This window comes from Lagopus leucura, unplaced genomic scaffold, assembly GCF_019238085.1.
Source record: "Lagopus leucura isolate 7727_CA_CO unplaced genomic scaffold, USGS_WTPT01 Super-Scaffold_100001, whole genome shotgun sequence".
In the NCBI taxonomy this organism is placed as follows: domain Eukaryota; kingdom Metazoa; phylum Chordata; class Aves; order Galliformes; family Phasianidae; genus Lagopus; species Lagopus leucura.
Genome location: NW_024962262.1, coordinates 60,072,334 through 60,099,071, shown reverse-complemented (window position 1 = coordinate 60,099,071; position 26,738 = coordinate 60,072,334). Strand labels below are relative to the sequence as shown.

Here is a 26,738-nt window from a genome sequence, read left to right as displayed (position 1 = left end):
ATGTAGGAAAGAAAGAGGAAAGGGGAGGTAGCAGTGATGTGTATGCAGTACATATGCATTAGTGCTTTTCAGGGGACTTTCACTGTGAAGTTCTGTCAGAGATGCTTCCTGTTCTCAAATCTGCAAAACAGCCGCTCTGAATTTCAACACAGACACACTTACACACCCGAACAAATACAGGTTTATACTCTTCTTATGCTCTGCAGTTCAGTATGCAAGGCGGAACAGAAAAGGTATTTGTGATTTATTTTCTCTGTCTCTTTTCAGTGCTGATGAATCTGCAGCTATGTTCAGCTGGAAGGTTCTCTGAGAGAAGTTTGTATAAATCTGAGCAAATTGTTTAAGGTGTAATTTACTAGCATCAGTCACTGCTGTTACCTTGTATTTGTTAGAGATACTGGTGCTGAATTTGTAAGCAATGTATGAAATATGCATCTGGTCATTGTCTTCTCTGCTTTCTTTATATTTTTGGGTAGAGAAATGTAAGCAGGAATGAGTGGAGGTTGTTGTTCTGTTCCTAGTTATCTGCTTTGCTGTTCATTACACAGTCAAAAAAGAGGAGGCAGAAGGTGTAGTTACAGTGCTTGTTTGTATGGTTTAAGGTTGGTTTTCTGCATCTTTCTGGACTGAAAACTTCAATGTGAAATCCAGAATCTGTACTTTTGTAACCAGAAAATAAAGTAAATAGGGATGATAGGTACTATCCTAGTTTCTCTCTTGTATTTCTTTAAGGAACGGCATTAGGAGGCAGTTGGGAGGCTGTTGTTTTCTTCTTGGTCTTGTTTTAACCAATTCCTTGTGCAAGTTTGCACTGCAGTGTAAAACTGAATTTGTGAGTGCAACAGCAGCTGAGACAGTTAAGATTTTGCTGATAGCAGATGGAGATGTAGAAAGCAGGAAACTGTGGTGCAGTGCCATGCCTTCCTGCTTTAATTTACGAAGCCAATTCTATGTGGGATAAGATAGTGTTACCCTGGTAAACTGAACTGCTGTGTGTGACAACCTTCAGTCTTGCCTGCTCACCAGGGGACCTGCAGATATTGCCAGAAGTGGGAGGGGAGGGATTTATTTTTTTTCAGATTGACAAGAAGAGTGGTTGTAGTTGTTTATGAAGTTGTTGAGTATAGCTAGGTTTTTAGAATTGATGAAACAGGACAGGGGCTTTTGTAACTGCACTGCTGCCTCATGTTGGAATGGCAACCTGTCTTTGTTAGTTTTACAAGCAGGAATATAACCTTTCTGGACTGCAAATCAGCTGTGAAATTTCAGAGATGTTGTTTGTGTTGGATCATAGATACACAGGAGAGATCTTTACCTCTTGTTTGATAGTCATTTCATTTTATTCTCCTTATGTTTTCTTTTTAACCTTCACAACCAGAGATTCCAGGGGATCATAAACAAAACAAAGAGGAATTCCTTGCAGGAAGCTTGCTTTTGTTTTACCTTCCTCCTGAAACCTCTAGGCATTCCATTCCTGGAAAATGTACTACCCATCCCTACTAGTATTGCCTAACACCTTTCTAACAGCTGCCTTAGCATTTGGCCTGTGTGCATGCAAGAGCCCTTTAAATCCATAACTGGACTCTTTGTAGGAAAGAAAAATGATCCCCATTGTCCAAAAATGCTTCTGTCTTGGAGGTTTAAAGAAGGGCGACAAGGCTTGTGAAGAGCTTGAAAAATATGCCCTACGAGCAGAGACTGAAGGAACTGGGGCTGTTTAGTCAGGGAAAAAGGAGGCTGAGGGGAGACCTTATTGCTCTCTTCCCATATCTGAAAGGTGCTTACAGCAAGAGCGGGGTTGGTCTTTTCTCACTGGTGACAGGTAACAGGACGAGGGGAAATGGCTTCAAGTTCTCCAGGGTAATTTTAGGTTGGATATCAGGAAACACTTCTTTACAGAAAAGGTTGTGAAGCAGTGGAATAGGCTCCCCAGGGAGGTGGTTGAGTCACCATCCCTGGGTGTGTTTAAAAACCGTTTGGATGTGGTGCTCAGGGACATGGTTTAGCAGAGGGTTGTTAGTTAGGGTAGGATGGTTAGGGTGTGGTTGGACTCCATGATCTCTAAGGTCTTTTCCAACCTGAGCGATTCTGTGATTCTATCCCTTCTCTGCCTTCTGCTCCCAGCCTTCTGGCTGCTGCTCATACCCACCAGATCAGAGAGCCCACTGACTCCTGTCCCTCCTGTTTTGCCTCTGCACCCTGCTACCCTGTGCCTGCCTTTCCTCCAGCCCTTGTAGGTGCTGCTCTCCTGAGTGCTCTGAATACCTGTTAATTAAGTGACATCACCGTCAGCCTTGCTGAAATAGCCACTTGAGAAAGCTGTTGTATCTGCTGAGATACTGAGGTTACATGCATACTAAGGGAAGCAGTGTTATTTCCATCTGTGCCTACAAAGATACTTCCTTTATGGATCAGTGAGTTCTTACAGCGTTGTTTTGTTTTGTTTTTGGCAGGAATTTGCAATTCAGTTACTCAGGTGTTTGGTTTTTGTTTGTTTGTTTGTTTTTACTGGAAATTTTACTGGAATGTACTGTCTGTGTATTTGTCTTTAGGTAATATTTTAGACTGTTGTCATGGTTTTATGATTTTTGGTTATCGGTATTCTACATCATAACATCATGTAGTGCACTGGGAGTTAAAGAGTTAATGTAGTGTCCCAGCTGTCTGTCTTGGAGCTGAAAGGAGTCCTAGCTGCTTCTTCCAAATTCTGACTGAAACCCATTAAACCATTAAGACCATTATTATGGAAAAACATGAAATAACAGAATTGGTGGAAGAACCTTTCAGATAGGTTCCATTGATACTGTTTCTGTCAATGGAAATGAGGACATTGTGGAGAAAAACAGCATCACTGACATGCTGTTTATTGTTGCTGTTGTTACTGATTTAGCAACGGTGAAGGCAAAACTAGTTAAGTCTTTCTCCTTCCAGCTCCTGAGCCTTGAAAGGCACAGATCCACCGAGCCAGTTTTGTACCATGGAAATACAGTTGAGGACTGACTTGGCAGCACTCAGTTCTTCGAAAGGAATTGAGCACAGAGCAGCAGCACAGCACCAAAACTGCCTGTGGGCTGTGCTGGGTGCTCCAAGAGTGATACAAATAATGCCACGCCTCAACCCGTTCATCTGGCTTCTGGAGGTGGGGATGCTCCCGGTGAGGAGGCTGCCCTGGGTGTTTGGTTTGGAGGTGATGTGAGACTCCTGGGCAGTCGCAGAGACTCACTGCCATTCCCCATCACAGGGAACTGGTGAGACTCAGCTGGGTGGGAAGGCAGCGGTGCTGACTGCAGAGCAGCAGAATGGATCCCGTGTGTTGCTCATGGGGGCAGGTGTGGTGTTGAGTTTGTTGGTTTGATGGCTGAGCTTTGATCTAGGCTTTGAGGAGGGGAATACTGGAGGGGGAATGGAGCGGGAGGCAGCGTTGCTGTTTGAGGCTGTCAGCAGTTCCAGCTTTGTAAGAAGCAGCTTGAAGATCCTATGGACCGTGCAAAAGGAAAAGTATTTTAAATGCATGCAGTGGTCGTGTGCTGGGCACAGTAATGTGAAGCTTTAGTGTTAATGCTTTTACTAGCTTTTAGTGACTAGTATTTTGTTTTGCAGTACATCAGTAAGCATCTGAATTGGTAGTGTTGGTTGTAATTATACAATTGGCAGAGCTAGTGTAAATTTCAGAGTTTAGAAACAGAATGTACTGCTCTTCGTTCTTTTTGGCAGTGTTTTTCTAGTCTGTGTTGTAGTGGCTGATGTTAGGATATATGTATGTATTTATTGAAGTATACATGGATATACCTGGTAATGTTTTGCTGATGGTTCAGTGTAGATAATACAAATTGATGTATTAAGGAAACTCAATTATTTCCTGATTTTGCTCATGTTTGTGTTTTGTAGCTTTATGAAAGAACTATTATGTCATACTAAAAAAGGGACTAAGCACTTTTTTCCCCCTTTCCTCCTCTTTTGCTTCCCAAGGCTCCAAGCCACAAGCAGGAAGAGAACCTAATCAGAGCCTGAAAAAAGGACAGAATGTGCTAGTAGAATTTGTCTTTTCAGAGATGGAGCAGTAATATCATACTTAGAGCAACTGCTGTTTGTTTAGAACTTATGTATATCTTACTATTATTTGGAACTGTGTATCATGCAGGGAATTCAATGTTTTTTGGCAATACCTCTTTGTGTCTGTAAGCCTTACAGAATTGATGGCATTTCTTCAACCTAGTCCTAGTTGGGAGCAAAGACGAGGTGTCCTGACCTTATACTTTCTCTTGAAGCCAATATATGTAATTTTTCTGGCAACTTTCCGAGGTCCAGATGTTTTTATTTTCTCTGTAGCTTGTTTATGTGTGGGTGGGATACGTTAGTAGCCTATGCATTTTAGGTTGATTTCTTTTTATGCTTGTTTTGGCAGTTGTTCTTGCTGTTAGAGCAGATTGCTATGAGAAGGCAAGATCTGTAGAGGTGCTTTTGAGCACAGAAATGTCACTAGGCATAGTTTTGGGTGTTTTGGATTTACGGTCTGTCTGATTTTTCCTACAGGACACAGCTCCCTATTAGAATTCTTAGAGTAGCAGGAAGCATGAGCTCCTAGAAACTGAAGTTCAGTCCCACAGCTATTTGAAGCTAGCACGAGGTACTTGCTGACACTTCTACATTTTCTTGCAATTTAAATACATGGCCTTGAGATGGATTGGCTCAACTTTAGGAAACATTACCCGATTCTGCTGCTTTTATTGTCTGTTTGCATAAAAGGATGTAAGAGAAATAATATTCTGAATGCCTGTGGTGAGGCTACAGCACATATTAATTAGGAAGAGTTGTGTTTGCGTTGAAGCTTAGTCTGACAAATGTTCCATTCACTCCATTAGAACTATGCCAGCCTGTATCTTGACTGCATCTACCGATTACCTTTAATTTGTATTCCTTAAGCATTAAGTAATGCTATCATTAAGAATGAAGGAAGAGAGTAATAAAGACGTGTAAAAAAAGTAAGTTGTAGAGGGCTGTGAAACTATCAGCCACTGTAATGATTTGGTGACACTGCTGCTGAATATTCTTCTCCTTCCCAAGCGCTGTAATTTCTGAACAGTGTGTGTGGTTGGAGAGAGGGTTGTTTAGTGCTGCTGTTCTTCTGGTTGGTTGGTTTTTGTTGGGTTTTATTTAATTCTATGTACAGAAATAGTGTTTTTCCTCCCAGAGTATCATGTGTGGATCTTTTAAGAGCTTTTATGTAACAGTTTCTATGCTTTTCTTAAAGTTCATGTCAACTGGAATGGGAAACTCTTTGCCTTTATTTGTTACTGGAAGAAGCATGTCGCTCTTTAGCTGTCTGGATATACAGTGTCTGCAAATGTTGCACTTCCTTCCTAGATTTTAGGGGGCAGCTGGCAAGCTGATGTTGGAGACCAGATCCTTGAAAGTTCCCATACCTCCTGCCATTACCCAGATACTTTCTACCAGAATTTGACTGGTGCTGCTAGCAAAATTACTATGTGTCAGAGCTCTATATTAGAGTTGTTTAGGTTTATAATCAGCAAATGTTGCTCTGTTCAAAACTGGAAAGAGATGAGTATAAGTAAGTTTCTCAATCCATTTTTTTTCCTTGCTCTGTTACAGCTATATGAAATGTATTATTACTTTATATATAGCCAGCGTACTCATTCAGTTGTCCTTGGAGATGACAGAAGTGCAAGTAAGCTACCACCTTGTAACATGATGAATTATTTACTCTGCATCAGACTCCCAGTTCAGTGATGGATACTTAATGTCAGTGGTCAGGATGGAAGGTGATGAGGGATGGAAGAGAAGAACCTGTACAGCATACATTTTTAAACACATGTACCTCACACCCAGGGAGAAGAAACGAGGCAAACCTGCCATTATTATGGGAGATGGTGACGGCATCTACTTTTATTGTTGTTTTTTTGTTGGTGGTAGTGTTTTGGGGTTTTTTTTGGCTGGGAATATTGAGACATAAATGCACCACAGGTTACTCAAGACTGTGCAAGTACCGAGTGTATGCATGTGCTGCTTAGTAGAACCTTGGTTTCTCTATTGCTTACTGCACTGGGACCCACTACTCCCTTTGAAAGATTAACTCCACCCTTGAGTTCTCTGAGCAAGCTTGCAGCCTTTCCAGAGGCTGTAGGCCACTAATATCAAAAACCCTAATTATACATCCAGTTTTCTGCCAGCAAAAAACTTCTCAAAAACAGCAACTTCTTTGATTCTTTATGATTCTTTATTCTCATGATTCTTTACAGTTACAGCTTATTGCCATTGTTGTGGCTGGTTCATGATAACCAATTTAGCTAAGCCTTGTTCTCCCTTTCTGTCACACTTAGTTGAGCTTTGGATAGTCTACTTTTATCTGTAATTTACCAAGTAAATTGCTATTTACTTAGTAATTGGTAATGCAAGACAAACAGAGCCCCCTTTTAACTGGAAATTACTCTCTTCCTACAAGAGCATAGTATCATCCAACTTTCATTTTGTATTTACTGGCTTTTTGGGTGTTTGAAGGTGGGGTTTGTTTTGTTTGTTTTGTTTTGGAAGCTTGCCCTGAGCTGCTTTGCCATGCTGCCTCTAGAACTGCCTATCTTCCCATCTGCCCTCATACTGCTTTCAAGTTCTGCCTTATGTGGCCATGGCAGGTTGGATACGTGGTTCATATATTGGCTTCCCCTATTGCCAAATCACTGGCACACTTGAGTTCCTAGTAGTTGTAGTTAGTTAGAAAAAGATAGTATACAGCTGCCTTTGTAATTCTCTGATGTCTTACGTCTCAGTTCTATTTTACTGTTAGGCACAAAGACAAAATTCAAGCTATTTGTTATTTGTACATTCTTCCAGAAAGAGCTATTGGCTTCCCTTCTTTGCAATGAGGAAATAGTGGAAACTTAGTATTACCATGTTAACTGTTGTGAAAAACAACAAAAAAAAAAATCTAAAACTTACAGATCAAAGAACTGCATCTACATCTCAATGAAGCTTTCAAAAAAACTTGCAATGCTTCATCTTGGTTTTAGGGAGGTTTGCTTCTTTCTTTGAAAAAAATGGATGAAAAAAAGGATTTTCAAGTATAACCACCTGAAATGCCCTGCTGTGCACATACAGAAGGGTGTATGATTAGTTGTTTTCCTCTATTCCCAGACTGCTTTATGACCTTCAGTTGATTCTTAATGTTCCACAGTGCACTTTTTTGTATTTACCCTTCTTTGATTCTGTGGGACCTGTGCTTTCAAACTGAAAGTAACTGAAATCCTATGGTCATGAGTTTGTGTCGATCAGTTCTCATGAACATATTATCACAAATAAGGATGGTGAAGTCTAAAACAAAAACTGTTTTTCTGCTGTTTTCTAAATATATAAAATAATTGAAGTCCTAGAAGCAGTGAAGATTGATGCTGGCCTGCTGAGGCATCACTCATATTTTTCCCTGCAGAAGGAAAAACTGAGGACTTCCAAACTGAAAAACTGAGGACACGTCCTTCTAAAAACTTGCACAGAAACAACTTCCCCGTACAAGTTGTTCACTGAAGCTTGAACTGCTTCCATGCACTGGTTCTTGCAGGACTGAGCATTGTATTTCATTGTCATTAATCATTCTGCTGTTGTATGTAGAAAACCTTCTAATTTCTGAATTGTCAGCCCATGTGTTTCTAGTGGGTCATTCGAACATCTGCAGCCTTTCAGTTAATATGAAAAGTTTTAGAGAATCTAGGTGTACTGCCTAGGAGAATTCTGAATAAGTGAAGGGCAGAGAATGCCTCACTAAACTATTGAACTTATCCCTGCTCAAAATACTTTCAGCAATACATTCGTGTGCCTATAGTGGACAGGCATAATGTGTATACAGGCATAATGTGTGTACAGGCATAATGTGTGTACAGGCATAATGCACGCGGTGTGTATAAACACTGCATCTACAAGTAGAATATATACACACGTTCTGAAGTGATTTGTAAGCAGGTATGTTGGTTGTCCGTGTGAAGCTCGGGGACAGCTGCAATGACACCCTGTAATATTGACCCCCACATTTCTTTGTGCTAAGATTTTTACCTTATTTCATTAGTGAGTGTTCAGATATTTATAGAAGTATGATTTTTGCTTGGTCCTTCTACAGTGAGTATATTCCACTCTCCTGTAGTTTACTATGGTTCTTGTATTTCCATTAGACGTTTTGCCCTTGTCTTCCCACTCACTCAGCAACTTCTGCATAGGTTTTAATTGCTCACAGTGTACAAGTTATAGGGCTGAAGAACTCTTTCAGGACTTCCTTACTCATGCCTGGAGTTGCTTGTAATATGTTGGTAACCTGCTTTCTCCTTTCAAATTGCAGCTCTAGTGAAGCTGAGTGCTATAGAGAATGAGAGAAAGTATTTATTATAGCTTTGTTAGAGGGTGCTTTTTATTTAAAGACTGGCTATCTCGGTGGAGGATTTCTGGGTCATGTCTCTGAGCCTGTCTGTATGAAAATGGGCTACCAACTACCACTGAGAAATGTGTGTGGAGGGGCAGACAGGGAGACGGGATTTGAGTTTTAACAACTAACACCGTCAGCATTTCCTAATGAGTGTTAACAAATGCATTTGTTTCCTAGTGATGTTTTCAGACATTCATAAAGTGAAAACAAGATTTGCAGGGAGAGGCTAAATTACTGTCTCCTACTAGCTTGCATTGTTGGCAAAATTGAGTAGTTTTCCCACACTCGGAATCCCCTCATCAGATCTGGCAACAAACAGCCAAAGCGAAGATAAGTACTGGTTACAAGCAATTATTTTTAGTTAATGCTCATTAATATTAGCTGGTTAGACTGCTTTAGAGAAAAGGGAAGTTCACATCATCAGAGCATGAAACATTTTAGCAAGAGTAGACCTGAAATTGAGACAGCAGGATTACTGCTATGCTCCCCTGATCCTAATATCGGTGTGTTACTGAACTTCACCTCAAAGTAGAAAATGTTTTGTATTCCTGATATTCTTTTAGGGAAATGCTCATAAACACGTATTGTAAAAAAGGTGCCACAGGTATTAATTCAGTGAAAATAATACAGATGCTTTTTTAGGTGTACAAAATTACATTAACATTGCAGTAATTGTCCAGAAAAGACTTCTGGTGCCACAAACAGAACTTGATTTTTATGATGTTATTGATGACCGCTTAGAGTATTTCTTCTTTTACACTGTGTGTGCCTTTCATGAGAACATGCAGTGTGGTGTGAACATCTGCTGCAAAATACATAGCAGAAGAAAATACAAAAACAAACTGTTCTTTGTAAACCTTATGGGTGAGGAAATGCATTGCGGTAGTTTCTTGCATCTCATTTGCTCTGTCTATACTGTTCTTTCATGGTGATAAGTCTTAGTATAATGTGCTACCAGAATGCTGCTGCTGTGCATTGCCATTTAGTTAAACCATGTACAGCAAGCAAACAGGCTATTCCAGTAAGAGCTCAATCAGTTAAACCAGTTTAGCTAGCTTAATTATGAAAGTGGTGGAGGCTTCTGCAGGTTCAGTTTTACAAATCATACGTGCCATCTTCCAAAAGCAGCTACACTGGGAGAAGTTGGAAAGTTGGTAACAGTTTTAGGAAATCCCCTTCGTTGTTTACTTGTAATGTACATAGCAGATTTTTGCAATACAGTGCCTTTCTTTTTTTTTTTCTCCTTCCCCTTTTGAATCTTTTTTTTTTTTCCTTCTGTCCAAGAGATTTAATGCTGTCCCTCTTAGCTAGCTTAAATACATTTATTAGCTGCCTGCCTCATTACCTGGTACATTTTCAGTACTCTTGAAAGACAGAGAAGTTTAAGGTTTGAATTCTGTGAGTGTGTAGAAAACAGAATGGTTTGTATCCAGATTTTATTATCAAGTGAAATAATTGGGAGTACTGTGATAATGGCAAATGTGTAAGATACTGGACAGAATTTAACATCCTGGTGACTATTGTATGTTATAAAATGCTGTCGTAAACTTTTCTTTTGTATTCTGCTGCTCACAGGTGAGAGAACTGGGAAGCAATGATTGAATAGTATTATTATTATTATAGTTTTATAGGGTTTTTACGTGAAAGAAATACCTACAATGAATCTCGAAAAGCTTCTTTAAAATTAATCCATGGTAAGCTAGCTCCACTGTAAAGACCATTGTGAGAAATGTAACCAGGGCACCCGGTGACATTGATTAAAATGTTAATAAAGCATTTCTGTGTGCTACACAAATTGTAGCTATGCTAGCACAAAACTGAAATTGTGTTCGGTGATGTGTTTTGAAAGCTTCTCTCTGCTGTGTCTGTTGATGTGCAGAGACAAAAACTGTGCAGTTTGTATTGCATTATATTGCTTTCATGAGATTTGTAAGGGTGAAGCTGTGTGTAAGTGTCTGAGGAAGCGCAGGTTAGATCAGGAAAGAGAGTAAGTAGGAAAAGACCTGGCAGAAATTGGGCACAGGACAAGAGGTTTATATGCTGGACTTCTGACAATGTTAGGAAAAATAGCGGTCCAGTATCTGCTGACTACACTGTGCATTATTTGGAATCTTTTCCAAAACCTTGCTGATATCCTGCTTATAGTCTGTAGCAGTTCCTTCTTTTTCCACTTACCCTCCTGGATACTGTTCTCGTAAGTTGTACATACCTGTACATATACAACATACCTGCATTTAGGAAAGGTAACTTCTTAGGTATGCATTCTACCACACTAGCTTATGTTACAGGTTATTGTGGACAGAAAACTGGCTCTTACTGGCTCTACCATGAAGTTCTCTTCAGAAAAGCTAGATAGATCCTCCTAAATATATAATACATGGTCCCTTTTTTTATTATCTTGCCTTACAGGATGTGTCTGTTCTGAAGCATACATTTTAATCTGAAAAGTGACAGTTAGCTTAACCACAACTGTCTAATCAGTGCTGTAATTACTTTTGAATAGTTATGTCTTACATGACTTCATTTCCTCTTTCCCTCACGTGAGTGCTTGGTCTGTGTTATGATTTATTGCAAAAGTAAAGATAGTTTTATTTGCAGTGTTCTGGTTTGGTGAGTCCTATTTTATTCTGTTGAGTTTCGTTCAGTCTAGTTCATAGCTCCTTCCACAGTATAAAGCATTCTGTTCCCCCATCCATCATTGCTGCAATCCTGGTATCTGAAAAACAAGTGTTGTTTTCATTCCTACATCATTTAGGTAGAGTAGATGATGCATAGCCTGGAAGACAATCGCGGGGGAGATTTTTTTGTAAAAGAAAAATCATTGTTCCCAGAAAGTTGGACAATGTCCTTGAGGCCTAGATAGAAAACAGATGTAGTTTGTGCCTTCAGAAGGAGAAGAATCTGGGGAACACCAGCCTCAACATTTCCAAACATATAAAGGCCAAGAAGGCAATTATGGAATTATCAGCGTGTAGTTATGAAGGTGAAATCATGTCTGGTTAACCTGAATGCCTTCTATGATGAGATCACTGACTTTATAAGGATGAGACAGAAATTGGCATTGTTGATACTAAGTTTAGGAAGGCTTTTGACATCCTCCCATAGTGTCTTCAATGACAAACGTTTGAAGTGCAGACTAGTAAATGGTCAGTGAGGTGGAGTGAAAACTGACTGAACTGCAGAGCTTAGTGTTTTGATCAGCAGTGTGAGATCCAGCTGAAGGCTGAACTGGAAGTGTTCCTCAGAGGTGGGTAATGGGGGCTACTCCTGCTTAACATCTTCACTAATGACCTTGGATGATAGGACAGAGTGCAGATGATACAAAACTGGGAGGAATGCTAGTCAAAGCAGCTGGTTGAGACGCCTTTCAGAGAAACCTTAACAGACTGGAAGAAATGGTCAGACAGGATCTTCATGAGCAACAGGAAATAGTGAGTCCCACACCCAAGAGGAATAACCCCGTGCACCAGTATAGGCTGGAACTGACTGGCTAGGCAAGCAGCTTTGGTGAGAAGGACCTGGCGATCCTGATGGGCACCAAGAATGTAAGTCAGGAAGGTGTGCTTCCTGAGCTACATTAGGCAGGGCATTGCCAGCAGGTTGAGAGAAGTGATCTTTCTTGTATACTGAGTCTGCTGAGAAAAACCTGATGTGCTGTGTCTGGTTCTGCATTCTCTCATACAAGAGAGACATGGATGTGCTGGAGTGAGTCCAGCGAAGAGCCATGAAGACAAGTGGAGGATTGGAACATCTAACATAGAAGAGGCTGAGGGATATGGAACTGTTTAGCCTGGAGAGGAGAAGATGGAGTGTGACCTGAAAATGTGTCTGAATACCTGATGTGGAGCCCACCTGCACGTTAGAGCCCATCTACAAATTGATATGCAGTGAGAAGATGAGTGACAATGGGCATAAATGGAAATACAGAAAAACACACTTAAATGTATGAAGAAGAATATTATACTGTAAAGCTGGTCAAACAGTGAAACAGGTTGCCTGGAGACATTATGGAGTGCCCATCCTTAAAACCCAACTGGACAGCCTTGAGCATCCTGCAGTAATTGACCATGCTCAGAGCCAGAAGGTTGGACTAGATCATTTCCAGAGGTGCCCTCCTGCTTCAATAATTCTGTGAATCTGTAAAAACAGTTTTATTTCTGTACTTCGGCTTTATAGAAACAGTTAATGTATGAGTTAGTAAACAGGAATGCAAGTTGAAATGTGGAGGATAAGGCTCTGGGCCCACCTAGAGGCTCTATCTTGTGAACAGGGGATGCCTTTTTTGTATAATCCCATGGAGTGCCTGTTTTAGTTCCCACTTCTAATTATATCTACATTTTTTTTTCCTTTAATGAGCAGCATTTTTCACACTCCAATTAAAAATGTACCTTTCCCACTGCTTACACACATGTGCACTTACGCCAAGAAAGAAGATTTAGTAACACTATGAAATTGTGATTCTTGAAGCATATGAATAGGCTGAATGGACTCCAATGCCTTTAGTTGTTTTTCGCTTTTATCTTAGCTTCCTGAATGCTTTGCTGAGCTTTTGTGCAATATGCTTTTGTCTCTCTCCTTTCTTTTCCTATCTAAAACTTCTGAAGTGACATTTAACTGAAAAGGTGGGGTGTTAACTCATTGCAAGTTGTAACCTGTTGTGAAAGTACACAGCTACACAGCGAGGCTGCATTGCATGAAGGGCAGCAGTTTTTATTCTTGAATAGAAGCCTTGCTGATGGAAAAGAATCAACAGAGGAGAGTGCTTGTAAGGAACTGCTGGAGAATATTGTATACAAGAAAGTATAAATACCAGAGTATTAATCAACCACAATTGAGAGATGTTATTCTAAGTAGCTTCAAATTACTTACAAGAAAGAAAGTCCTGCTAAATGTGTTTGTACTGAATTATTTATGAATGAGAAAGCAAGAACATAGGATGAGCTCAAAAAACATCTTTTTGGTCATAGGCCCAGTCCCCCTAATCTTGCAGACACCCTATCATAAATTTATCCAACTTCATCTTTGTTGCAGTTTGAAGAGTTAATCATGTGACAGCCCTCCTTGCCCTCAGGAGAAAGGAGAATGGAAAGGAAGAGGGAAAAATCTGATAGGATAAACTTAATTTATTAAAAGGAATGTAACATAATACAGAATAATCACAGAATCATAGAATGGTTTGGGCTGGAAGGGACCTTCACGATCATCCAGTTCCAACCCCCCTGCTATAGGCAGGGACACCTTCCTCTTGACCATGTTGCTCCAAGACCCATCCAGCCTGGTCTTGAATGCTTCCAGGGAGGAGGCATTCACAGCATCACTGGGCAACCTGTTCCAGTGTCTCACCACCCTCATGGTGAGGAATTTTTTCCTAGTATCTAGTCTACATCTACTCTCTTCCAGTTTAAAACCTTTTCCCCATGTCCTGTCACTACATGCTCTTATAAAAAGGTCCTCCTCAGCTTTCCTGTAGGCCCCTTCAGGTACTGGAAGATTGCTATAAGGTGCCCCAGAGCCTTCTCTTCTCTAGGCTGAAAAGCCCCAGCTCTGTCAGGCTGTCTTCATAGGGGAGGTACTCTAGATCTCTGATCACCTTTGTGGCCCTCTTCTGGGCCTGCTCCAACAGCTTCTTGTGGAGGGGACTCAGAACTGGATGCAGTACTCCAGATGGGGTCTCACAAGAGCAGAGGGGCAGGATCTCCTCCCTCAGCCTGCTGGTCATACTTCTCATTCTCTTGATGCAGCCCAGGATCCAGTTGGCCTTCTGGGCTGCAAGTGCACATTGCCAGCTTATGTTGAATCTTTCATCAACCAGCACACCCAAATCCTTCTCATCTGAGCTGCTGTCAAGCCATTCTTCCCCCAGCCTGTATCTGTGCTTGTGATTGCCCTGACTCAGGTACAGAGAACCTTACACTTGGCCTTGTTGAACTTCACGAGGTTGGCATTCACCCACCTCTCAAGCCTGTCCAGGTCCCTCTGGAAGACATCATTCCTTCCCTCTTGCATGTCAGCTGTACCACTCAGCTTGGTGTTGTCTTTATTTTCCATATACCTTAGTAGGGCCTTCAGGAGGATCTGCTACATGATCTTGCCAGGCACAGAGGTGAGACTGACTTGCCTGTTGTTCCCTGGATCATCTTTTCTTCCCTTCTTGAAAATGGGGCTTATGTTTCCCCTTTTCCAATCTGTAGGAACTTCACCAGACTGCCACAGCCTTTCAAATACGATGGGTAGCAGGTTGACAACTTCATCCTCATTTCCTCAGAACCTGTGGATGGATTTTAACAGACCCCGTAGACTTGTGTGCCTTTGGGTTCTTTAGATGATCTTGAACCTGATCTTCACTTACAGCTGGTAGATCTTCCTTCTCCAAGTACTTAATAGTGCCCTGCTGTGTTGTCCCTCCAACAGATATTGGGGTGGTTGAAGTCCCCCATGTTTTGTGAACATGTAGCTGCTCATATCTTTTTGTAGGGGACCGAATCCACTCAGTCTTTCTGATCAGACAGCCTGTAGCACGCTCCCACTACAATGCCTCCTTCCCCTGCCTTCCTTTTAACCCTAACCCATAAGCTCTCAGCTCCTCATCTATCCCCAGGTGGAACTCCATGGACTCCAGCTGGTCATTGATGTAGAGGCTAGCATGCCCTCCCCTTTTCCCTTGCCTGTCTTTCCTAAAGAGTTTATACCTGTCTCTTCCTGTGTTCCAGTCACGAGAGCCACGCCACCATGTCTTTTTATAGTTTCTCTTGATATTCTTCAGATTGCTAGCAGCTATTTCACTGGTGCCTACGTGAAACAGCAGCAGTGGATAGTAGTCTGTGGGACATACAAGGTCTGGCAGTCTCTACATCCCATCCCTAATGTGGGCCCCTGGCAAGCAGCAGACCTCTCTAGATAGTGGGTCAGGATGACAAATGGGTGCCTCTGTAGTCCTCAGAAGAGAATCACCCACCACTATCATTTCTTCACTTTTTCTTAGTTGTGGTAGCTGTGAACAGGGAGCTGGTCTGGCTGCCTTACTTATCTCTGATTACTAACCTGTTACTTTTTCCTTCTCAGTCTGCAGAACCATCAAGTGGCTCTGCAGAGGCACCTCAGGCTTTGGGGCAGGCTTCTTCCTTTTGTTAGCCGTTCTTGTGACAATTTGCCATTTCTCATCAGCGTTGTCTTCCTCTCCAACTGGATGTGCCAGAGGAGGAGTTTGGGGCAGTTTAGCCCCAAACTGTGGATTTAAAGCAGGTTGCACGTGAATTCGTCTGACTCCCTCCATTTCTGCCTCCAATTTGGAGTGATAAATCAAAATGAACCAAAAATAAAACTGGAGAAGGGAGAGTCCATTTGAACCTTTATCGACAGGCCCTCCACTGCTTACCTTCCAGAAAAGACTAGAGAGCTCTTTCCCTATCACATGGAATTCGAATTCTTGTGAGGACTTTTCAGAATTGCAGTACATCCCAGTGTATCTTCCCCTGGGAGAATCAGTATTCATGAGACTGCTGAGCAGGAAACAGCTCTGCAGTGCATTGTGTCTATGCACCCAACAAGCTGTTATGATATGGAATACTGATAAAACCAGGACAATGTCTAAAGTAGTCTTTTTGCTCTTCTGTTAGAAATATTCCCTTACACTTTAGCTTTACTTTATTAGTGACCACTTTTTATCGCTTTTGTCGAAGCATTTTCCTTTGAGTTTTCTTTCTTTTCACATGATGTATGTGGTTGGAAGGGATCTCAGGGATCAAGTTCCAAACCCCCCTGCCAGAGGCAGGGCAGCAGCCACTAGGTTAAGTACTGGATCAGATTGCCCAGGGCCCTACCCAACCTGGCCTTAAACACCTTCAGGGACAGGGCATCCATAACCTCTCCCAGCAGCCTGTTCCAGCACCTCACACTCTCTCTGTAAAAACCTCCCCCTGACATCCAGTTTAAACCTCCCTTCCTCTAGTTTACAGCCATTCCCTCTTGTCCTATCATCAATCCTGTTTGTTTTTAAACAGACATTAAAGATGCTTTCTTTGCTTGATATACTGTTTTATGTTCATGTGCTGGATAGAAATGGCCTGATAAAGAATGATATACATTAGCATTCCATATTAAGCCTCATGGTAATGTATGTTGACTTTGACTCATCTGTTATTCATCTAACCATTTCCTATTGTTTTCAGTGGCCTGTAAATCAATTTGTGGTCCTATACTTACCAAATAGACTCAAAACAATATGAGAAAAAAAATCTGCAAATTGTTTTGAAATACAGATCGCTATTTTCAGTGGCTTTTTCTAAATAATGTGAACTGATGTAACATTCTTTGAAACTTGTCCCATTATAAGATTAATTTTTAAAGCTCTACATCTATGATTACTTTGAATTTTTCCACGCCATCAAGATTACTCTCATCTCATTAGCTACTTGATGTACATTTTGTTTTTTTCCTCCAATGCTGCTTTTTACCAAAACTGATTTTGTGTGTGTGGACTGAATCTGTCAGGCAGTGAACCATCTGCACACTATCTAGTAAGCAGGATGCAGGCTGGAATGAGTTTTGTTAAAGACATCGTATATGGAGATAAGGTTTTTCATTCTCCTGGAATAGCCTCCATTTTGTGGTTCCAGTAGAGCCATCTTTTCTGTATAACCCTCTTCCTTTTACTGCTAATTACGTTTTCTTATGAGATCCTTCCTTCCCGCAGTCAGAGAATTCTCCAGCTGTAACAAGAGGAAAGAAGGATTTAATAATTTAGATAAAAATGATGGAGTGAAAGGGGAAAGCAAAATGATCGTGGAAGACAAAAATTGCAGTGTGTATGGGACTTTATATGTCTTTGTGGAGTGATTAGAATAATTTGGCTGCCAAATGAATCATACGTCTTCTTTTGTAATTCATGGAGAGCTCTGCTAAGATAAAAGCCTCTGTATGAACAAGATCTTTTCAGATTGGAGCATTTGATCAGCCTGTCCTATCTTGAAGTGAAGTTTATTTTCAGCAGCCATATTCTGAATATGTTTTACATGTGTGAGGGATGCACGAAAAACAAATCTTGCAGTAGAATTTAGTCCCTGAGGACACTTGGCAGAGACATAGCCATGACTAACTCTGATCTAGATTGGTCTTAGAAGTGGAATAGTTGCCTCTCCTGCTTGTAAACCTAGGATAAACTTGCAGGGAACTGGTATTAGATTGGTACTAGACTTCAGTTGTAAAATTTAAGAGAAGTAGTGAAATTCCAGCGTTACAACCCAGGGAACAATTTTGTTATGTCTCTTACAGCCAAAACAGATGACCTATGTTAAAATAGACGGAAAGAAAAAAAGGAAAGGGACAAAAAGAACTACATACGGTGTTGTCTTTGAATTAATAATAAGGACTGAATCTGAGAAGGGTGACTGAAACGGAGTGGAGAGCAAAGATATGCGTTAAGGATGAAATATTCTGGGTTAGGGCACCACAACCCAGGGTAATATGCAGAGAAGTGTAAGTGCTATAAAATGAACAAAACAAAACCAAACAGTAAGAAGAAAGTAAACTGGAGTAAATGCAGAGTCATGTTCAAGTTAATCCTCTGCTGTGCTCACTTTTCTCGCTTTTTTAGTGAATTTTCTTGTATCTTTTTCCTCAATTGTCACTGCCTGATAATAAGTATTTCCCCTTGGCTTTTTCAGCAGTGTCTGTAAACCACCTCTACTCCTCTTCTTGTACTGAGGCTTAGTAATATGGCAGGATGGCAGGGGGAGCAGAAGTTTGGCGCATGCATAGGGAATTCAGAACTGGAGCACTGAGGTTAAGCAGAATGGTTCTGAGGAACTGTCCAGTGGAACCCTGCATCTCTTTGTACAGAAAACAGCGTTGAGAACTTGAATTAAAAAAATTGTATTCTGTGGCGTCCACTAGCAAAGAAAGACAGACATGTCTGCACGGCTTTGTCCTGTAGGCTCTTAAAATGCGTTGTGATGATTTTATATTGATTTCATCTAGTTAGCCTCCTCTAAAATTGCAGTCAGCAGCCTAATTGAAATTAGTTTGTCTGACTTTGTTTTTCAGATTGCCTTTCAGCATTTCACTTTTGACAAATGTTCCAAAACTCTCACAACATTTAACTTGTATAGCTGTGTTCTATGGAATCTTTTATTAGTAGTATTTCATAGCATTAGCTTCATGGATTTGACCCAAATCTCACCAAGTCAATTGACCTTTGGGTGGCACTGCGCACTGCCATTAATATGATGTATTTGCTTCAAGTTATGTTTCTGTTTTGAAAGGTTAGCATATAGCTCCATACATGTGTCTCTTATCCTTGCCCAATCCATACTCCTGGAACCTCTGAGCCGCAGCACAGTCTACTGCAAACTGCATGGGCCAATGTTATGATTTAAAATGGCATATCTATGGGGTCATTTTTTTTCCTTGAAATCTGCTGGTGTTTTGTGAGTGAGCCCAGAATAGGGGTAAGCCTTCTATTTATTCTCTTTTGTTATCATAGTCTGCTTTGCCTAACTCTCTTGTTTATTTTGTGATTATAGCATCCTAATATTCTTTGATTATACAATCATCCTTACATTTATCATATTTGCAGAGGCTGAATGTCATTTGGAATTCTTTCTTCCTGTCTGTAGCAACAGTGTTATTTATTCCATCTTTCTTGGTCACCTCTAAGGATCAGGGTTCCTTATGGCTGTAGTTCTGAACTAGCTTCTCTGCAAATGGTTCCCTTGAAGCCTTCTAGAGATAGTTATTGTTCAAGCTGAGGAATCTCTGTATTGGAGCAATGCAACATGTCTTTGTTCTGCAGCTAATTATAAGTACTTTGGGCCCTAGGGCTCCAAGCACTCTGAATGCTAAGCACTGAACACCTCCATTAATATAACTTTTTTCCACACAAATACCTAGTTAATATCTAATTAATGACTATTATTTAAAATTCTTCATGCCTTTATGTAACTTTGGCTCTTTATTGATACCTCGAATACCTACTTACAGTGAAATAGATCTAAACATTCAAGTAGAGCGTTCAATCTGAGCTTTTGCTAGCTTTGCAATTCTTACTGTAGAGGCTTCTGTGACACCAGCACTTAACCAGTCTGACATACTGTTTGGTAGCACTTTGTGCATAAAAGATGCTAAATAAGGCATCTTAAATAAACTAACAGTGCAGACGGCAAACAGCAGTTCAGTTCTTAGTGAATGATATGTAAATTCAAGCCTGATCTAATGCAAGAAAAAATAACATTTAGTTGCCTTTTTTTTTTTTTGAGAATAGTGTATCAGAAGTAAAACCAATTGAAGACAATGTGTTTCTCATCTTACTTCCAGGTTTTTTTTTTTTTGTGATTATTTAGATAAAACATGAATGATTTTAAACACAACTTGTTCACATGAATGTAGCGTCTCTAAAATGATCTCATAAGTAGTGTGATCAGAGGAGTTTGTGGATGAGCTGAAGCTCTTTTGGTAAAAAATAGTTTTCTATTTAACATGGAAATTATTTTGCCCTTTAAATTGAGTTGCAGCAATTAGGATGACTAGCAGCTCAGAAGGGACTGCTTTACCAAATGCTGCTGCAGTTGAAAAGTCACTGTTGTTATTTTGCTGCCTTCTCCCAACTTTGTAACAAGAAGTGTTGTAGGACTGCCCTCTTTTTTTGTGTCATAGACTCTGAGAATAACCTGAGTTGGAAGGGACCCACAGGGATTGTGGAGTCCAACCCCTGGCTCCACACAGCACCATCCAAAATCAAACCCAATGTCTGAGAGCGCCGTCCAGACTTTCCTTGAACTCCAGCACTGGTGGCCGTGCCCACAGCCCTGTGCATCCCGTTCCCCGCCCACCGCGCTGTGGTGCAGCCCCTTTCCCTGACCCCCAGCTGCCCTCCCCTGACGCAGCTCCACGCCGTTCCCTCGGGCCCTGTCGCTGTCACACAGAGCAGAGCTCAGCGCTGCCCCTCCGCTCCCTGGGAGGAGCTGCAGCCGCCTTCAGGCCTCCCCTCAGCTCCTCTGCTCTGCGCTGAGCAAACACAGGGGCCTCAGCTGCTCCTCATACTTGCCCTCCAAGCCCTTCACCGACTTGGTGGCCCTCCTTTGGACACTATCTCTGATTGTAAAGAGTTTCAGTCTACATTTATATTCTAACCCCAAATGATGAATCCCAATCTGTCTCCTGATATGGTTTAATTTTGGGTCTGCTGTTGTGAATACATACCTCCTACTCCCTGAACCGAGATTGATATTAAATTCAGAATGCGGGACTGGATGCCTCAGAGGTAGTGCAAGCCAAAAAGGGTTGATCCCTATTTTACTATGAAAAAAGGTTGCTTGCAGCTCACCTCTGTGAGTATAGTAAGATCGAATACAGATGAATCATTAATGTTTTGTTTTTTACATACTTTGGTCTGATGATGAACTAGAATTGCTTTCTACATGCTGACAAAAGCAATAAGAGTGAGGTAGAGAGCTGCAGCATTTTATCATAGAAGCAGTTTAATGTGAGTTTGTAGCTATTCTGCTAAAACAGAAATAACTAACCATTGCTGTAGTTTACTGTTACGAATGACCTAACCCAGAGGGCTTTTACAGCTCAAAGAAGTGCAGCATAGTGCAGAAATGCTGATAATTCTTCAGGCATTGAGATTCATGGACAGATGTTCATCATCAGCTTGTATGAGCATCTCATTTTCTGTTTGAAGTGCCATCTATCAAGTGCAAAGCTCTTTTCAGGACTCCTTCATTTTTCATAAGGAAAAGAAAGAGCTGCTGCCTAATCAGGTGAGATGACCAGCAGTCATGAAGGTGTGTAACTTTACCATGTTTATTCAAATGTAATACCTTATCTGAAATGCATCTGCTTTACAGTGTATTTCTAATTAAAAAGATCTTTAGTTAAGTAATCAACTTCTATTTAGAAAAATGTGATAGAGTTCACGAAAATTATCTGCTTACTTTTTAAAAGCAGAGTAAATCTGAAATAGATGAACTGACATCGCTAAAGCCTAAGGCACGAGTTTAATTAGTTAGCCATAGTGGAAGCTATGCCAGTATTATGCAGTACATACCTCAGGGAATGTTCATCTCAGTGGATTTATAATGTTTTATACCTCATGAATTTATCTTCCCAATATTAAAGAAATGAGAGAAAGGTGTTTGGGGATTTTTTTTCATTAATTCCTAAAATTATGTTGAAATTTTTAAACTTGTAACTCTGGCTCCTTATTTCCACACTTTTTGCCACTTATAGAAATGATTTTTGAATCTGCAGAGACATTAGGAATTTATTACACTTCTTACACCAAATTGTTTTCAGATATTAGAGCAGTTGCTTACTTTCATAGAAAGTATCTGTATACAAATTAGCAGGAGAATAGCATGGGCACGCAGAATAAATCTATTTTTGTGTTACTTCTGTAAATGAACCTGCATTTTTCACTTCTGAAAACTATGATTCTTATGACATTTGTCCTCGCTGCAGAATGATAGCAGTTACCCTGTCGTTAGCTTTCACTTGATGAGTCTGAGTGTGTTTCAGTCTTCTGAAGATGGCCAGGTACTTGCTCCAAAAGCAGGGCTAGCAACCTCACCCACGATCCAGTCTTGGACACCAGTAGTACAGGCTATAGTGGGTCTATCTGTCTGCCTGGGAGCTGGTCGGAGCCCTTCACAGGGCTCTTTCTTGCACGGAGTTACAGGTGACACCTACACCCTAAGAAAGAGTAGGAATTAATTGGGTTGAAGTAATAGGTAGTTCATGGGGTTGAGGAAGGAGTCTCTGTTACTCTGTTTCCCCAAAATATTACATTTCCAACCCAAGAACTTAAGGTCAATTACAGTGTTGATTCTGAGTGGTTGGCCTCAATGTTACGGACCTGAAACTGGAAGCTTTAGATTCAGATCATGCCTGTGATGCCAACTAGGACATCAGATAAACATGGTTTAGAGTTTCCTGTACCTGGGAGTAAGGGAAGAGATGAGAGAAACTCATCTCAAATCTGACTGCAGTTGTAAGAGATCAATGAAGTAAAGTAACCTCTCCCTTCTGTTTCGGAAGAAAGAGGAAGAACTGCAGGTATTTATTATGTAGTATTGTGGACTTATTTCTCCTGATTTTCTTTAAAACCAGCTGTGAAGAAGAGATTTTGGAATGCACAGTTTTGGAAGCCTAATTCTACCTGAATAATTTGTGAATTTGCCCATAAATAACCATTTGAGAAATGTCATGAGTCCTGGAAGCCACCTGTTTGTCTCTGTCATTTGAAGGAGAGTTTCATAAATGAAGTGGCACCTATGTGTAAGTCCACAGCTACTCTTAAATCTTCCTTCCAGAGGATGTGCCATTTAGAGGCATAACATATATTGGTAACTACAATTAGATGGACACAGTCCTTTCAGGATCTTGGACACCCCAATCAATTTTGGCACAATCTCTCCCCTAGCCTGGCTGCTTCAGTCTGTGATCAAGGAGCTCAAACAGTTGTTTGTTCCTCAGTCAATCTTTTTAAACTCCTGAGTAGCAGCTGAAGGAGTTGTGAGTTTCTTGTTTTTAAAATGACTGTTCTCTTGTCATGTTCAAGCTGAAGCTGATCTTCAGAGATCTGGGAAGAGGCACAGATGAGTCATTCTTTTCTCTCTGCAGTGCTGCAGAAAGTTACTTGGTACTGATAGTGGAGCTCCTGAGACTAGCAGGGAGCAATGGGAGGCAGCTGGACAGGTTGTATATTAGAAGTGATTGGGGTTCCTAAATTTACCACCAATAAATTTGATTTAGGGAAAATTATATTTTTAATATATTTGTTGTTTAAAACCAGGCTTTTAGAATGCTGAGGAACTAGAAAATAACTGGTGGAGTTTAGAGATCAAGTAATAAGGAAGATAGTCTCTCTCTTTGGTCTGTGATATTGTCAGAAAAGCATATTCAACCCTGGAAAAATTCTGATTTGCGTCATGGCTGCAACCCTGATATTCTTGGTAGGAGCAAGTCTGTATTTCATCAAGCTGTGCAAATGCGCATGTTTACATCACTGTATGATTGCTGAATGGCTGATTGTTTTTAAGTTATCAACAGCTGTGTGACCTAATCCTTTGGTGTGAAAGAAGCAAACGGACTTACTGACCACTTATCTCCAAATGAGAATCAGAGAAATCAGATATAGGTGAATAAAGAGATGCAAAAGATTCAGGCATGGAAGATAAAAGTAGGAATAAATTTGGTCTGGCCTGTTGAGTGGCTTTGAATGTTAGTTCTGTCTAGTAGCTGCTGTGATGGATGCAGACGAGAAGAGGAAGGAAAAGTAATCTGTAGATGTCTCAAGAAATCCTCAAAGAATTTGACAACTATGATTATTATACAACATACTTGTGACAGCTGATCTTTGGGGTGCAATTTATTGTAAGGAATGCCTGCATGGTTTTATTACTTAAGACTAGCCGGTTTACATACTAAAAGTAAATGCAACAATTTACGCTGTATAAGCATCTTTGTAAAGTGGTCTCATGTGTTGTCTATGATTGGTACAGATGACTTTGTTTGGCTAGCCTTTTGTAACCTCCGTAATTTACAGCTAGTGAATGCAGTTCCTGCAAGAGGAAGGTGTTCTTTTTTTCCTTGCGTACAGGGAAGTGATATACATCTTAAATTCATAGCATAGAGGTGTTGTTACGGGCTGATTGGAGGGTCTGAAGTGTTTAAAATACAGCCCAAGATTGTCTTGTGATCAGACTTAAATGAAACCGTTGGTATGTTCAGTGCAAAAGAGAGCATGAACATGGGTTTGTATAAGGTGAAAGGATTGTGAAGGATTGCCTTAAGTGAACAGTCCTTACTCCTCATTTCTGTGTTTTTACTGAAGTGGAAGTATAACATCACTGGAATGGACTGCCCAGGGAGGTGGTGGAGTCACCGACCCTGGGGGTGTTCAAGGAAAGGCTGGATGTTGTGTTGAGGGACATGGTTTAGTGGGAGCTATTGGGAATAGGTGAACGGTTGGACTGGATGATCTTTTAGGTCTTTTCCAACCTTGGTGATTCTATGATCTTTTAGAGCGAGCTTAGTAATAAAATGTCTTTGCTTCTTGGTGACAAATATTTTTCTGTCATGACTTATATTTTTAATCTTGTCATAATTTTACTTCCTCTGGGTACTTTGTTGATGCTTTCTTTTACCTATGCAAGATTTTGGCTGACTTAAAACACAACAAAACAAAACCGTGGAAGTGAAGGCTAGTGAATGCTTTTGTTAGTGCAAGTCTGCTTTCCATTAAGCTATGCCTAAAATGTTTCAGCGTGTGTGGTGCATCTTCTGTAATGGCAGGCCTCAATAAATCCGAAGTCATGTTGGGTGACCCATGTTATGTGTGATGTAGGCACAGTAAAAATAGCAGTGCTCTGTCTAGACTGGTATTCTGTCCCCAAGACAGGGTGCCTGTATAAAAAAAATTTAATAAGTCTTTGCTTATTTTCTCCCTAATGAACTTTTGAGCTCTTAATTCCTTCCATGGAAAGAAAAAAAACTCCGAGGATGCTCAGACAGCATGTCTGCATGTTGTCACAAGAAATCTAACTTGCACATTGATATTTAAATGAGCCCTGACTGCCTTGGACTCTGTTGGGCTTCAACTGCCCGCCTGCACACGTGTGCCCACGTCAGTGTTGGTTAAGGGCTGTGCAGACAGAGAAGTGAGATGGCTGCTCCGAGCTCTCTGTTCTTGTTGCCCTCTTCAGGCATACCCACTTTTGGGTATGCTAATTTCTAAAGCTTCCTTCAAAAATTTGTAGAAATTCCCTGAGAGTGTTATCTGTACATTTTTTGTACATTACACGCAACCCATGAGACTTCTTTGTCTTTGCTTCTTCCTCTTCTCACTTCCTCCTCTTCCATTTCTGCTTTAGAGAAGCAGCTCTGCTGGGCAATAGTGTGCAACCCCCTCAGAGCAGTTACCTGCTTCCAGCTTTTGCTCAGCATGGGTTGCCTGTCAGCTGCAAACCTTACCCATAGTGAGAACGTGGGAACACAGCCTGACATTTATCACAGGAGGAGTGGAGCAATTAAATGCTACTTTGTGTCGTATCAAGTATCTGCACCAAGGCAGAACACATTAATTCCCATAGGAGTGCAATATATTGGGTTTTAAATGTTATTTTTTTAATAATTTACCTACTTGGTAATTTTTTTTTTAATATATTTACGTATTTATTACTATGCACATTTTCTTTTTCTTTTTTTTTTCTTAAAAAGACTTGCAGTAATTAAGAGGGAATAGTGGTGCAGACAGGGATAAATCTGCAATTAGATTTGGAGCAGTCGGTAGGCTGTGTTTGAAATGGAATCATGCTTTTAGAAAAGCATGGATGGTTACATTTATTATTGTTTTGTCATATTGCAGACAAATCAAGCTAATTTCATAGAGCTGCTAATAAGCTTGAGTGCATGCATTTTTCTGTCATTTACCAGGGAGTGGACCTTTTGGATCAGAAGAAGCTATATTAAAACCAGGTCAGTGATGAAAAGATATAGCTGCGAAGTATCGATGCAGCTGGAAAGAAAAAAAAAGTGTAGAAAAAAACTGAGATTTGGGTGTGATCAGAGCCAAAGCCCTTTTCTGGGGGGCTGTAGGGCATCTGTGAACAATCCGGCTTTAATCTAAAGCATTTTTTATTTGTACATGTGATTAGCATATCCTTGAAGTCAGGGAGTCAAGAATAAGGGCAAAAAGGGTGGTAAGCGTATGGGTGTGCTAGAGTCTGCCATTGTAGGAAAGTGGTTTAGGTAGAGTTTCTAGTCCTGTTTATATATTGATTAATGGTCTTACAGAGGGGTTTTTGAAAACGACTGCGCAAGCTGAAAGCATTTGTTACAGTACATCCACAGAATGATATGTGTACTTAACAGCGGAGTGCTTTTGTGCCTTTTTTCACCAAAAAGATGCCAAGTAACTGCTGAATGAAACATTCCATCAACCAGTTGTTTTGGGTGAGCTCTCCACTGTGGAGATGTGTGTGCCTTCCTCCTAGCAGAAAAATGATGAATTACTTGTGGTTAAGCCTGGTCTGGCGGTTGGCAGCCCTGCACATAGCAGAGGGGTTGAAATTGGATGATCATTGTGGTCCTTTTCAACCCAGGGCATTCTATGATTCTGTGATTATTTTGCGTAAGAGGAAAGTCTGTTTCTCTTGGAATCCCACCGGTGAAATAAAAATGAAATGTTTTCAGTTGTGATGTTTTGTACCAGTTTTTCTCCTGAACGGAAAAATTAACTGATTGTAACTACTGCATTCTGTAGTTTTAAGGCAGGTCTTTTGTCTGGAGTGGAATCCTCATCTCCGCTCCAAGGGACACT

At 40.7% G+C, this 26,738-nt stretch overlaps 1 protein-coding gene across 3 annotated transcripts in view; it reads left to right on the top strand.

Moving 5' to 3' along the window:
* Positions 1-26,738, top strand: part of SH3KBP1 (SH3 domain containing kinase binding protein 1) — a 217,383-nt gene that overhangs the window by 25,809 nt on the left and 164,836 nt on the right. The window contains exon 1 of one of the 3 annotated variants that reach the window (XM_042866913.1): positions 114-233. The exons of the other annotated variants lie outside the window; for them this stretch is intronic. The gene's annotated coding sequence lies outside the window, so the exon portion shown is untranslated. Of the gene's footprint in view, positions 1-113; positions 234-26,738 lie in introns of those variants that run through there. 3 annotated transcript variants of the gene reach the window in all.